The following is a 13,360-nucleotide window of genomic DNA, read 5'->3' on the forward strand; positions in this document are numbered from 1 at the left end:
ATTAGTATGAAGATCCTTCATTATTCTTCATTTATCACATCTTCAAGTCAAGAACTCTCATTTCTCTCTCAAGTATCATCAAGAATATCTTCCTTGATCTTCAAAAGTGTAAGTGATTCTTCCCTTCTTACTTGATATCCTTCTTATTCAAGTAAAACCCTTTGATTTCATCCATGAATTCAACTCTTTCGAGTTTAGATCTTCCAATCATCATATTTTCACCAAGAACACACACTTGTTCTTGGAGCCGCGAAGACCTTCAACACTACCATTAAGTAAGTATCCTTTCCATACACTTGTTATCAATTATAAGCTCTTGATTTCCAACCATGAAATAGCCACTTTGTACAAGATCTTCTAGAGTTCACGGCCGTGCACCCTTCATGTGGCCGTGAACCCTTCATAAAATCTCTATATGGCCGTGAAACCTCCTTCCTAGGCCGTAAACCCTTCATTAGATCAAGCCTTGGGCCGTAAACACTTCATGTGTCCCCGTAAACTCTCTTTGGCCATGAACACATTTTAGTGTGGCCGTAAACTTCCATTCATACATTCATATGTGATTGTTACACTTCATTACAAGTGTTTCCTAGTACCTAAGGTTGTTCCCTTACATGATTAGTTGTTATATACACTAATTGTATGCCTATATATGTGATTATATGTCTAATAGGATCCAATTGTGCTTCAGGACTTCATTTGTGATCTCAAGCATCCTATATCTGTCTTTCATTCGAATCACTCACTACAGGTGAGTTCATACCCCTAAACTTATCTTTTAATTATTTTAAATGCTTTTATGGGGGGAATACAAGTAGAAAACAATATAGTGATAATATCAATCACATGTAATTTATAGCTATCAATCAAAATGATTTCTTAGACTTTAAAACTGTATTATCAAACAAACTGTTTCAAATCATTTTATAAACCGACATCAAGTCATCAATAACCATTCAAATGGTTAAAACTCTTTCATATAATAAACTCTTTATCGTTTTACAAAACTCTTTTAAAATTATATATTGTCAAAATCATCTCTATATAGATATAGTTATATAAATAAGGTTGAAAGGGCTTAGGACTGATAACTCAATTTATTTCCTGTTCCTTTTTTGGTTGTGGACTTAGGGTAACGGTTGTTTGTCCGAGTGTCGTTTAAATCTTAGTTATATATTATGTATGTGTATGTAGATATTAAAGTTCTTCCAATCAGTTCAATACCTTTGGCTAGCAAAGGTGTACAAACATGATCAGTCAAACAATCATACTAGTAAACTATAATAGGTATAGTTTGGGAGAATAGTACTTACTATTTCTAGAACAATGAAACTTAAAAGAGTCAGCTCATACATGAGTCAGTTCAAACATACAATAACAAGATCAGAAAGGAACATACAATAACAAGAACAGAAAGGAACATACAATAACAAGAACAGAAAATAACATACATCCTTTTACAAGAACAAGATAACATTAATGTGAAACCACTACTTCACGGAATAACAATATATTTGTTAGGTTACGTTTTGTAACCAGAGTCTCCTAGAGGCAAAGCGGGCATTGTGTGTATAGATCTATACGGGACTGACAATCCCGCATCCCGACTGTTCGCTACAGTTTGGCCGGCAGGCCAAGGGGTGACAAATGTCACATCAGTTTCGACGCCAGCAGGTCGTCGTGTTAAACACTCGTCAATCAGTATGGTTATAACCACATCACATTTTAACCTTAATTAAAAAATTTGTTTTTAAGGTAGTTAGTGCTTCAGTAGTTACTTAATACAACATTACTGTACACTGTCATTTTCCCATTATATTCATATAGTGATCTTCTCACATTAAAGGTAATGTAATATATTTTCTTGTAATAATAGTCATATACTTGGTAAAAAACTCACTTTTACAAAAAAACAAACATACAGAACAGTCGGGTCTTGGTAGAAGACTACTTTCCATTTTTAGTAGAAAATATAATTTTCTAGGAAGTATACAAACATTTACATCAAAACACTTACAAACATTTCCATCAAACTTATACAAACATTTGACACTAAAATACTTATGAACTCACCAGCTTTAACGCTGATCTACGCTTTCCAAATAACTTGTATTCTCAGGTCACCAGTAGACATGTACACTGGACCAGGTTTTGAGAAGACGGAGCATGTTCAAGACTCGGATTTCATTTTGATATATATTTTTGGTGTCTTACAAATACATTCAGAACACACTTGTATTAACTATATTATTAATGCAGTGGATGATGTTGTTGCTTGTTTTACTATTATGCATTGTTATGATACTGAACATGACGTCCTCCACCCCCGAACGTTGCCGCCGTTCTGGTTTGGGGGTGTGACAGATTAGTATCAGACATTTGTTTATAGTGAATTAAGTATATCAACCCATAAAAGATATACAACTATAATCACATCGGGATTAAAACACTCTGACCAAGATTTAATACTTTTAAAATAATAAAACATTTTAGTAAAGTATTCATACAAGCATTCATACTAGGATCAATGACATACTAGAACAGAACTAAAGTATTGCGGTTGTTGAATAACACAAGTAGGCTTGGGGACATATAATCAGATCTGGGAGTGATATATCCTGATCAACTATATCTTTCTGAGATGTGATTAGCATGTTCCAAGGAATGGTTGTGGTGTTGCAGCAAGTCTAAAAACTTACCGACACTACTACAATGAAAACTTTAGAACATAACATAAACTTAAAATACTATAGGAGTATTTTTTTGGCTCTAGAATTACTTATGTGCAAACTAAAAGGTCTTCACTAGTATGTCAATGGTTGCTGAGTGGATACGCTATGGTTATATGTGACTAAGGTGTCATAGACTTAGGTTCTGTTTGTTTTTTCTGAGGCAAAATGTATGCAGTCTGCGGACCACATCTGTAGACCTCTACAGTAGAAGAGGTGGACCAAACGTCTGCAGTCTGAAAAAAGAAGACTGTTTGTTTTTTTAACATCTGCGAGCTACTAAAATAAACTGAAATCTAAATAAACTGATTTTTTTAAATTTCAAAGTGATTTTTTAATATTTTTATGAATTTGTTATAAATAATTAACGAATCTAGATCAACTTTTATGTATTATTGTATAAAAAATAAAAATAAAAATTGTATAAATTAACCTATATATTTGATAAAAACCAACAACTTTGGTTGCAAAGTTATAACTAAACATTATAATTAGTGATCAAAGAATTTTAAACATAAATGGATGGAAATAAACTTCGATTTTTTCAATTAAATCCACTAAAAACGTACCATAAATATTTTCTCGAGAAATTGACGATACTATATTAAATAATGTTTTCCAAAATTTGGCAAAAAAATCTAAGAATATATTATGATTTTTTTTCATATTTATATAAACAACTTCAACGACTATTATTATAATAAATCTTTATTTATAAATTTGTCAAAAATATCATGTTTGTATCGTCGAACGTTTTTTTTTAAGTTTTGTAATTTTTTTTTTCAAATTGTTTATCATTAATAAAGTTGGAAAAAATATAAATTTAAAAAAAACATAAAAAGAAGAAAGATATATATGTTTTTTTAGGCTAGAAGATGTTTAAAGATGTTAGAAGACTCTGGTCCACATCTACGCCAAGAAGAAGGCGCGCAAACATTTTTAGGTCTGCAGTCTTCAAAAAAACAAACGGTCTGCGAAAGCTAATGTCTGCGCGTGGTCTGCGCGGCGCAGACAGAAGAAGCCACGCAGATCTGCAGACAAAAAACAAACACTACCTTAGAATCTATGATCTTTGATTTACATCCTGTTCCTTGTTTGGTTGTGGACTTAAAGTTAGGGTCACTTATTCGAGGGTCTATTCTATCTTGGTTACATATGACTGGTATGCACTACGCAAATATGGAGTAACTAGTAAGGATCATCTTATAATTATCTATAGTAGTACGTCTACTAACTATCTCTTTTACCCCTATTCTCGCGTAGATATCATGGCGGGATTTCATCCTCATGGAGATCCGTACTTCCATAACCAAGGGAATGGGGGATGGCTCAATGCAGAGCCAGAAGAGAATCATGAAATTCCCTTAGACGATGATTTTGCGAAAAATCTTCCAGAGGATTCTGACACCGGGACAGAAGTCAATGATCTACCCCTGGTAGTTCCAATCCCAAATACTGACCCTCGTCCGACTTTTTAAGAACCAACGCCTTTGTGGGCTGAGAACTTGGGTAGGTGGATCCGTGAGCAGGGTCAACCCTTACCATACAACGGAGACCAAAGCTTCTACAACCTAAGTGAGGGAGGCTCTGCAGACATAATTCTCCCCACCTTGGTTCGCCGAGTGGCTCGAAATGTTGAGCTAGGAAGGACAGCCATTCAACAAACCGTGGAGCTTTACGCGGACACAAACGCCAATATAGATCGTATTCGCAACCTTGAAGATGCTCATGGGAGAGCTATGAGAGACAATGAGGCTCTGCAGCATGAGCTAGCTGCAACTCGAGCTGAAGTCATAGAGCTCTGAGCACGCCGGACATTGTATGAGAGACACGTGCTTAATGTGGAGCGTCAACTGGCCGAATTAAGGGTTCATCCGAGGGGTGCCCGTCGCCAGTAGGAGATGCTCTAATCATCCCTTCTTTTGATTTAAGGAATAGCCTTCTTATCTATGCTCCAAGTAGCACTTTTCCCTATAAATTTCATGTTTATGTTAAGACCTTGAACTTTCAGTCTGTTAGGTCTTAGTGCTGTAAAAATTTTCTAAATTCTGGTGTGATGTAAGACCTACTCCAAGGTCATTTTTCCGGAACTTGTTACATCTTTAATGCCAATGTTATTGATAGACATCTAATCTCAGAGGAAAACCACGTGTGTGCATACGATGTGTTTGAGTGCCTTTTCGTCATAGTAATAACTAATAAACTAATGCAACCTAGTGAATTAGTGATTACATTACTCGCATTAGGTTTTAAGCTTATTGTCTTTTCTGTCACGACCAACTACAATAAGTCTATTTTATGTAGACTCTTTTATGAGCTACTTTCAAAACTCTTCGAAAGTTGGAACCTGGTATCCTCCAACCAAAGATAACTTAGTTTGGATGACACCCGCCTTATGACTATTCTAGAAACTTACTTCTACTCCTTACCAGGACTACATCCCTGACATCATACGGATGTAGGTCGAATCTTCGAGAGCAGTACAACAAAATGAAGAAGTTACGTTCACATAAATGATTAGCATACATCTAGAGCCAACCATAAACACTCACAAACTCATTTTCTTATCATATAACAGAATCATGCCTCCGAAGGAACGTGGCCAACCGGCTGGAAAAACACCAATCCTTCAGATAGATACGACTACCTTTAAAGCTGCGGTCACAGCTGCCGTAACAGCTGTCATGACTCACCTTAACACTAGCAACGCAAATGGTAGTGGAATTGTTATCGGCAATCCCAATCAAGGTGATAACCAAGTACAACAACGAGTGCCTACTTGCAAAGACACTCCGAGCCTCAAATCTAAGAACAAGAGATGGACATTCTAGGATAACCAATTTGGTCCCAAGGTAAGGAATAACCAGTTACACTAGGGGTAGCCTCTGCGGCCACGATATTTGTTACTCCTACTGCCGTTTCTACTAGTATCCTGGTTACCCCTACCCCAGCAAGGAAGTATGCTGGAAATCTACCCAAGTGCAATGAGTGCAACTTCCATCACCTGGGAGTCTGCCGAGTGATGCATTGCAGGAACTGTAACAGGAACAGGCACACTACCCGTTTCTGCAGAATTCCGATCTGACACATTACTTCGACCACCAATGTTGGAATCAGTCCAATATGCCACCTTTGTGGTGAAAAAGGACATTTCAAAAGGGACCATCCAACATAGAAGAATCGCGGGGGAGCAGGAGGAGCTTGACCCCAGATTATGGGGACGCATCAAAGAGCCTTGCTATAATTTTGGTACGCTTCCAAACCCCATTAATTAATTATAATTATAATAACTCTTTCGTTCGAACCAAATCACAGCACTGGCATAATACTTATAACCCTAACAAGTAAAGCTATGATGGCTTAGTGTATGCATTAGGGTCATCTAAAATTAAGATTTGTAGACTTAGAGTGAGTGATTTCGCCTTATTTCCTGCTCCTTGTTTGGTTGTGAATTTAGGGCAGGGTCACTCAGTCAACTGTCTTTCCAATCTTAATTATACATGGCTGGTGTACAACAAACAGTTATAGAGAGATCTAGTAGGGCTCATTTCATGAAAGTTCATTGTTTCAAATTATCAGAACCCACGTTTAGTTGTATTTGTTAATTTTGATAAAATAGGGTTCGTAGTAATCATACCAAGGTTAGTTCATCGTCCTAGTAATCATTCTTCTTCCAATTAACATAACATCTGATTCATCAACAAGTTCCGACATCATCATCCAACATGGTTTGGCCTGGTCCTTACAATGAAAAATTTCTATGATGTGTAAAAAGAACTCTTCACTTAATCAACCGTGAGACGAAATTCTTCCGATCCATAACGCAAACCCTTATATCATCTCTCACTTCAAAACTTCAGAAGTACCCATGTGAGGGGTATCGCGCCCTTCTAGCCTACCCAGTAGTTAATAGCCTTGAAGCGAAAAACACCAAAGAAGTCTCAGAAGTCTGTAACCACCTGAAGTATACCCAATAGATCTCCGAGAAAGAACCCTCGTACCGCAGGCCATGTTCAAGAATAGAGACTAAGAATTCATTAGGTTAATCAATAGCTGCTAAGTATATACGCAAGAGTGGTATATTATTTAGACCCAACAAGATTTAGAATGTGTGATTCTGCCCTATCTCCTGTTCCTTTTCTGGTTCTGGACTTGGGGCAAAGCCACCTATCCGAACGTTTTGTCAATCTAAATTATATATGTTGAGAAAAAAACTTTGAGACACACTTGAACAAACGTTAGAACAAGTATATTGCGGAATAGTTAATCTCGAAGGATCTAAAAGCTCAACAATAATATTTAGAGTTAGATAGTTAGATAGTTAGTTGCAGAAAAGTAAAGAAAAGGAAATGACAACAATTGTTATATAAAGTATACACATAAGTTGATTCATAACGAGGAATGCATTCAAGCCAAGTTAATAAGTGAGATCAAACTTAGTGATTAAGTCACAAAAGACTTGCTCCGAAGAGAGAGTGTAATCAGTTATATTCTAGTAAGATTTGTGAGTAAGAAGAGATGCGTAATTAGATAGAGAGATAGAAAAGATAACTTCAGTGATGTGTATTCAGATCGATAGATTGATTCTAAGTGAGAATGAGCTCTATTTATAGAGACTCAAGAAGTTACATTTGAATCACTCTCTATGAGTAGCCATGCAAGGCATACTGGACAATAGAGAGTATTACAGAAAGACAAATAAACTAAGTAAAGTAAGAATAACTGCGGTTGGCTTTGATGACTTCGGATGATATTGCTGAAGAGGGAGGTTGACTTTGATAGCTTGTTGGCTGCGGTAGTTGAAGTTCAAGAGGGTTACTTTTCATGATTCAACAATTTCCCCCTAAGTGACCTCTTTAACTTTTGTTCAGCTATCAAGTTTAAGAAACTTGATCAGGATCCACCAAAACTTCCTGACGTTTTCCAACCAAGTGATCCTTCTTAAAATCTCGAACTTGACTTCGGCAGTTGTATGCTTTGATCTTTCGATTGCGGTTCGACATATTTCAAGTTGCTTCCGGGTGAGGCGATTCATGGCAGTCATAGGAATAAAGTATTTGACTTTATCAGTTTTCCTTTTGAAAATGACTCCAAGTTCAGGGAAGTTGGTTGCACCTAAGGATCTTTCTTGATAGCCTTCGGTAGGCATTGGTGCAGGATCGAGTGGTGGTAGATTGATCTTCTTGGCAATGGTGGGGTAGATGTCTGCATCGATTCTAGCAAAATCACAAACAGTCTCCTTCAAAAACGTACTAGCCCTTTCAAGAGCTATCTTCATCTTCGGGTGCTTCTCCGACTTGTTCTGGAACACCTTAGCTATGAGAAAGACTTCTTCAGGATTCATGCAGGGGAAGTCAGCTTGGGTACGGACATAGTCGTGTTCCCTTCTAGTGAGAGTGTATTGGATGAAGTCAGCCTTCATGAATTTCCGGAGCTTGTAGTTTTTGACTGCGGATGGTCTGTCGTTAGACCATATTTTCTCAATGGGAGAGCAATGCTTAGCATAAAATCGACTCAATCTCTCGAATTCCATTGGCAGTCTTTTGTGGTCTGGAAGGCTGCGGTCAAACTGCTCAAATACTATAAAGTATTTGGCATTTTGGGAGATTGGAACATCACAGTAGCCATCCGAGGGGGGTTCAGCATATGTGAGGAATGGCTTGTAGTCGTCATCCAGCAGTCTGCGGTGGGGATTGATCCAAGAGTTTATCTAGGATTCATCCATGACAGTATCAAAACCGCATTCTCTCCATATAAGCTCAGCAAGTTTAGCTGCTTTCCAATCTTTTTTCCTTTGGGTGGTGGCAGGGGAGATTTTCTCAATGGGAGAGGAATGCTTAGCATAAAATCGACTCAGTCTCTCGAATTCCATTGGCAGTCTTTTGTGGTCTGGAAGGTTGCGGTCAAACTGCTCAAATACTGTGAAGTATTTGGCATTTGGGGAGATTGGAACATCCCAGTAGCCATCCGAGGGGGGTTCAGCATATGTGAGGTATGGCTTGTAGTCGTCATCCAACAGTCTGCGGTGGGGATTGATGCAAGAGTTTATCAAGGATTCATCCATGACAGTGTCAAAACCGCATTCTTTCCATATAAGCTCAGCAAGTTTAGCTGCTTTCCAATCTTTTTTCCTTTGGGTGGTGGCAGGGGAGTCGTTTTAGCTCGGAGAGGACATGTGATCCACCAAGTTTTTGAAGTGAGGGGGGGTCTCTGGTTTCTCAGGAGTGATCTCCTTTTGCGGTGGAGTGTTATGAGGTGGAGTACGATGAGATTGTTGTCGTGAGGGTTGCGGTGTAGGAATTTTTTCTGTAATGGTAGGGGGCTTTGATGTTGGGAGATGCTTTTGGAGTGATTGGAGTGATGGTCTTCTTCTTCTTCACTTCCTCCTATTGAGGAATGCAACGCAAGAGCTTCCTCAAGCCATTGTCTAAGGCCATCAACTTTGGCATAGACTTCTCGAAATTGAGCTTTGAGGGCATCTGCCAGTTGTTGATTGTTGGGGATGGTGGAGTTGAAGAGCAGCCTGTGAATTTCCTTGGTGAGTTGAAGGATTTCAGGACCATGCAATTTGCTTGACAAGGAGCGTTGCAATCGGTTGATAGTAGCTTGAAGGACTGAGATAGTGGACTCATATGCAGTGTGAGTCTCAACTATCAGCTTTTGAGATTGGGTGGCTTGATCCGCAATGGCTGCTTGTAGATCTTTCTTGATTGCGGTCACCTCAGAGATGAGGCGTTCCGCAGTAGCCATGAAGTCCTTGTGATCTGCTTGACGATTGTTATCCAGGGATCGAATTCCCATTTCGACCTTGAGAGAAATTCGTTCAGCAGCCAATCTCTCACGAGTTTCCAAGCGTTCGATTCTTTCGATCAATGACTGCGGTCCGGGTGTGTCTTCTGGTTGCAGTTGAGTTGGCTTGACCGCATCAAGAATTTGATCGACCTTTGCTTGTAGGCTCAAAAATTCTTTCCTTGTTACAACATTCTTCTTCTTTTTCTTCTTCTCGTTGGGCTTGGAAGTTGAGTGATGAGAGCCATTGGATTCTTCTTCTTCATAAAAAATCATAAGATCATCATCAGAGGGAGAGGGTTGATTTACCTCTTGTAGATCAACATCATCAAAACCGAAGGTGGGAGCAGAGCTGACTTCTATTGCGGTTCCTTCATCTTGTGAGTCTTGAACAGGTGGAGTTGGAGGGACTTTGGAAGCACCAGCACCGTCATGAGTGGACTGGGCCTTGCGGATTGTCTCAGCCATCTCAGTCATCCAGTCTTGAACTTTCAGTATGGTGGCTACGGTATTGGCATTGTTAATTGCATCTGCCCAATACTTAGCCACAACTTGGATTTCTTGTTCTTTTTGCTGCTGTTGCTTGATTTGCTGATCTTTTCGTGCTTGGAATGCCCTACGGAAAGCGGCATACTTCTAGATGTCGGCTACAGATACCGGAGTGTAGTTCAACCATGAGTCATTAGAGTTGTCACCGTCAAATCCTTGGTATCGCACCGAAGTGTCCTTCGGGTCCACGGATCCTTGCACATTTGTGCTCACCGTGCCTAAACCACATGTTACAGATGTAAGCAGAGTAGGATTTCCTGAGCTTCCTCGGTCTCCTTGACCCGTAGTCAAGTTTGGCCTCGGCTTAGTTCCGGCAAGGGTTGAAGAAGTGCCCTGCGGTTGGGAAGGTGTTTGAAGTGTATGGGTGACATTCAAGAGGATGGAGTTTAACTCCTCAGGGGAAAAGAAATGTAGTCGGGAAGCCCTGGAGACCTTAGGGCGAGAACCAGTGTTATCCTCTTGGGAATGAACTGGGGGGGTGTCTCCACGATCAGATGAAACAGACTCACTTTCTGAGCCGGAGTGGTATTCGATTGTGGAGTTGAATCGGTCTGCGGCCACCCCAAGGACTACCGGAGCCTTTTGAGAGGCTAGGGTATCAGTCCGGTCACGCATTTGGCCAGTGGGATTGGTTTTTCTTTTCTTAAGGATGGCAATTGGTTGCGCATCCTCATCAGAGTCAATGTCATTTGTGGTTGCGGTTGGTTTGGTTTTTTGTTTCTTGGAGGGTGCGGTTGGTTTGGGAGCATCTTTCTTTGGGGTTCTTTGTTTCTTTGAGACGTTGCGGGGGCCTTGATGAGTTGAGGCTAATTTCTTTTTTCTTTGAGAAAGATTAGAGAGAGTAGTGGAAGATGGGACTGCGGTACTTCCATGGGTAATGATTGCGGATGGGGTTTGAAGAGGCGGGGTAGGAAGGTATGGGGCAATACCTTCCGTAGCCTCAATATGATCTGAGACATCACCAGTCTCAAGACCAAGAGTGTTGAGAATGTGGGTTGGAAGTGTTCTAATCGGTCCAAAAACAGATTGATCAGATGAGGGATTGTACCTTTTAAGATCCTTGGTGACAAAGAAGTTTATGTCATTGCCCATGCTGATTCCTGCGTCCGCATGGAGGTCTGAAATGCAGAGGGACCATAATCTTGCAAATGTCAGATCGGTAGGGTTCTCCCTTGGGCTCTCCTTGGGAATGTACTGTAGAAAATCATCCCATAGAATCTAACCGTAGTTTACGTCATGGCTAGTGAAGATGCTCCATACTAACTCTAGGAGCTTGAGTCCCATATTATCCATTCCTCCGGTTCTGCTGGATAGACTGCGGATGACAAAATGGCAAACGAATTGCCAGACCGCAGGCAGTTGGTTTTTCTTGAATTCTCCAATGCCTTTCATTTTCTTCTGATATCCCATTTGGTAAAGTGCAGAAGTGATGTCCGCTATTGATGGAGTAAAAATGTTGATTGATGGATTAACAAGAAGGTTAATGGCAGAAAGAAACTTTTCTTTAGACATAATTACTAAAGAATCGTTAACTAGGTTTAGATGCACTTCTTGTGGGTTATCGAGTGGTCGATAGGCTGAAAAGGCATATTTGAATAGGGTGGAAAGGGGAACAACGTCTGTGAACGAATCGAAGGGGCCAAACAGGGGGTGATTGTTCAAGAACTTGATCATCAGCTTGATTGGAGCATTGTAAGATGAATGGTCTTCGAACACGGCTCTGAAATTGCTTGATGCTATCGTGGGAGTGGGATGTCTTGAAGCAGAGTCTGAACCAGTAGGCTTCACTGATCCAGAAGCTTTGGAGTGTTTCTTAGATACACCAGATTTCACCATTGTAACAGTTTGAGAAAAAGTGAAGAAACAGAGTGTAATAATGGAGAAAGGGTTCAAAGTTCAGAGAGCGTAAACTGTTCTTGGGGAAGAAGAAAGGTTTTTATAGGGGCTTATGAGAGCGGGAAACATTTTTTTTATTTACCCTAGGTGAAAAGGATAAGGTAAAAAAAATGGGGGTTCTTTTGATTTGGGAGGTGAAATCTCAGCCACATATTATGAAACGGTTTAAAATTTTGAGATTTTGCCAAAAAAGGGTTTGCATTTAATGAAAAGTCAGACGTACATCATCACGTCTGGTGATCGTGTGGTGAGGGTTTATTTGATCCGTTGTGCAGAAAGAAGTTGTAATGGATGGGACGTGCTGGGTAAGAGGAAAAGACATATTAAGGATTTGTTTATGGAAAAACGTTCATTTTGTCATCATACCTAAAATGGGTCTGACACAAGGTTTATTCCAAAAGAGACTGAGACAGTTTCTCAAGGAATGTTTTTATTTAATGTTTTATTTAATGAAGGATCATTAAATAGCACACCATGATTCAAAGATTAATGAAACAGTTGAGAAATTATTAATGTGATTGCGGATGGAAACTTCATTGCGGATGGATCCTTTGCTATTGCGGATGGATCATTCATTGCGGATGGGTAGATGTATGATTGCAGTAGAAGAACTGAGGAGAGCACTTGTACAAGAACCTAGTAATAACAAACAATAAGGACCAGTGAAAGATAAATATGATATATGTTTGCGGTACATAGACTACGGTACACAGGATATACCAAAATCATTTATCATAAGTAGCTTCAGTTAGGACCGCAACAGAGACCAAGGATGGTCTGCGGTGCCTATCAATTCAAGAAGAAATGTGGGTTCGGATTCATCATTCCTAACATTTGTAAGAAAGTGTTGAGCTTTGTAGAGTCAAGTGCCTTTGTGAATACATCAGCAATATCTTCATGAGTATGGACAAATATGAGTTCAATGTTACCTTTCAGGATGTGGTCTTTGATGAAGTGATACCGTAGTTCAATATGCTTGGTCTTGGAGTGCTGAATAGGATTGTGAAAAATCGCTATAGCACTTTCTGAATCACAGTAAATTGGTATCCGCAACATTCTGTATCCGTAGTCCATAAGTTGTGTCTTCATCCATAGAACTTGTGAACAACAGCTGGCTGCGACCACATATTCTGCTTCTGCGGTAGACAGAGATACACAAATTTGTTTCCTTGATGACCAGCTGACGAGTCTTCCACCAAGAAATTGACATCCGCCTGAGGTGCATTTTCGATCTAGTCTGCATCCGGCGTGATCCGCATCTGTGAATGCTTGAAGGCTGAAATCATTGCCTGCGGGGTACCATAATCCAAGAGACTTGCTTCCTTTCAAGTACCATAGAATTTGTGTGGCTGCGGTCAAATGTGACACTTTTGGGTCAGCCTGATACCTTGCGCATA

The sequence above is a fragment of the Lactuca virosa genome, chromosome 3, assembly GCF_052849685.1.
Source record: "Lactuca virosa cultivar CGN04683 chromosome 3, Lactuca_virosa_CGN04683_v6, whole genome shotgun sequence".
Lineage (NCBI taxonomy): Eukaryota > Viridiplantae > Streptophyta > Magnoliopsida > Asterales > Asteraceae > Lactuca > Lactuca virosa.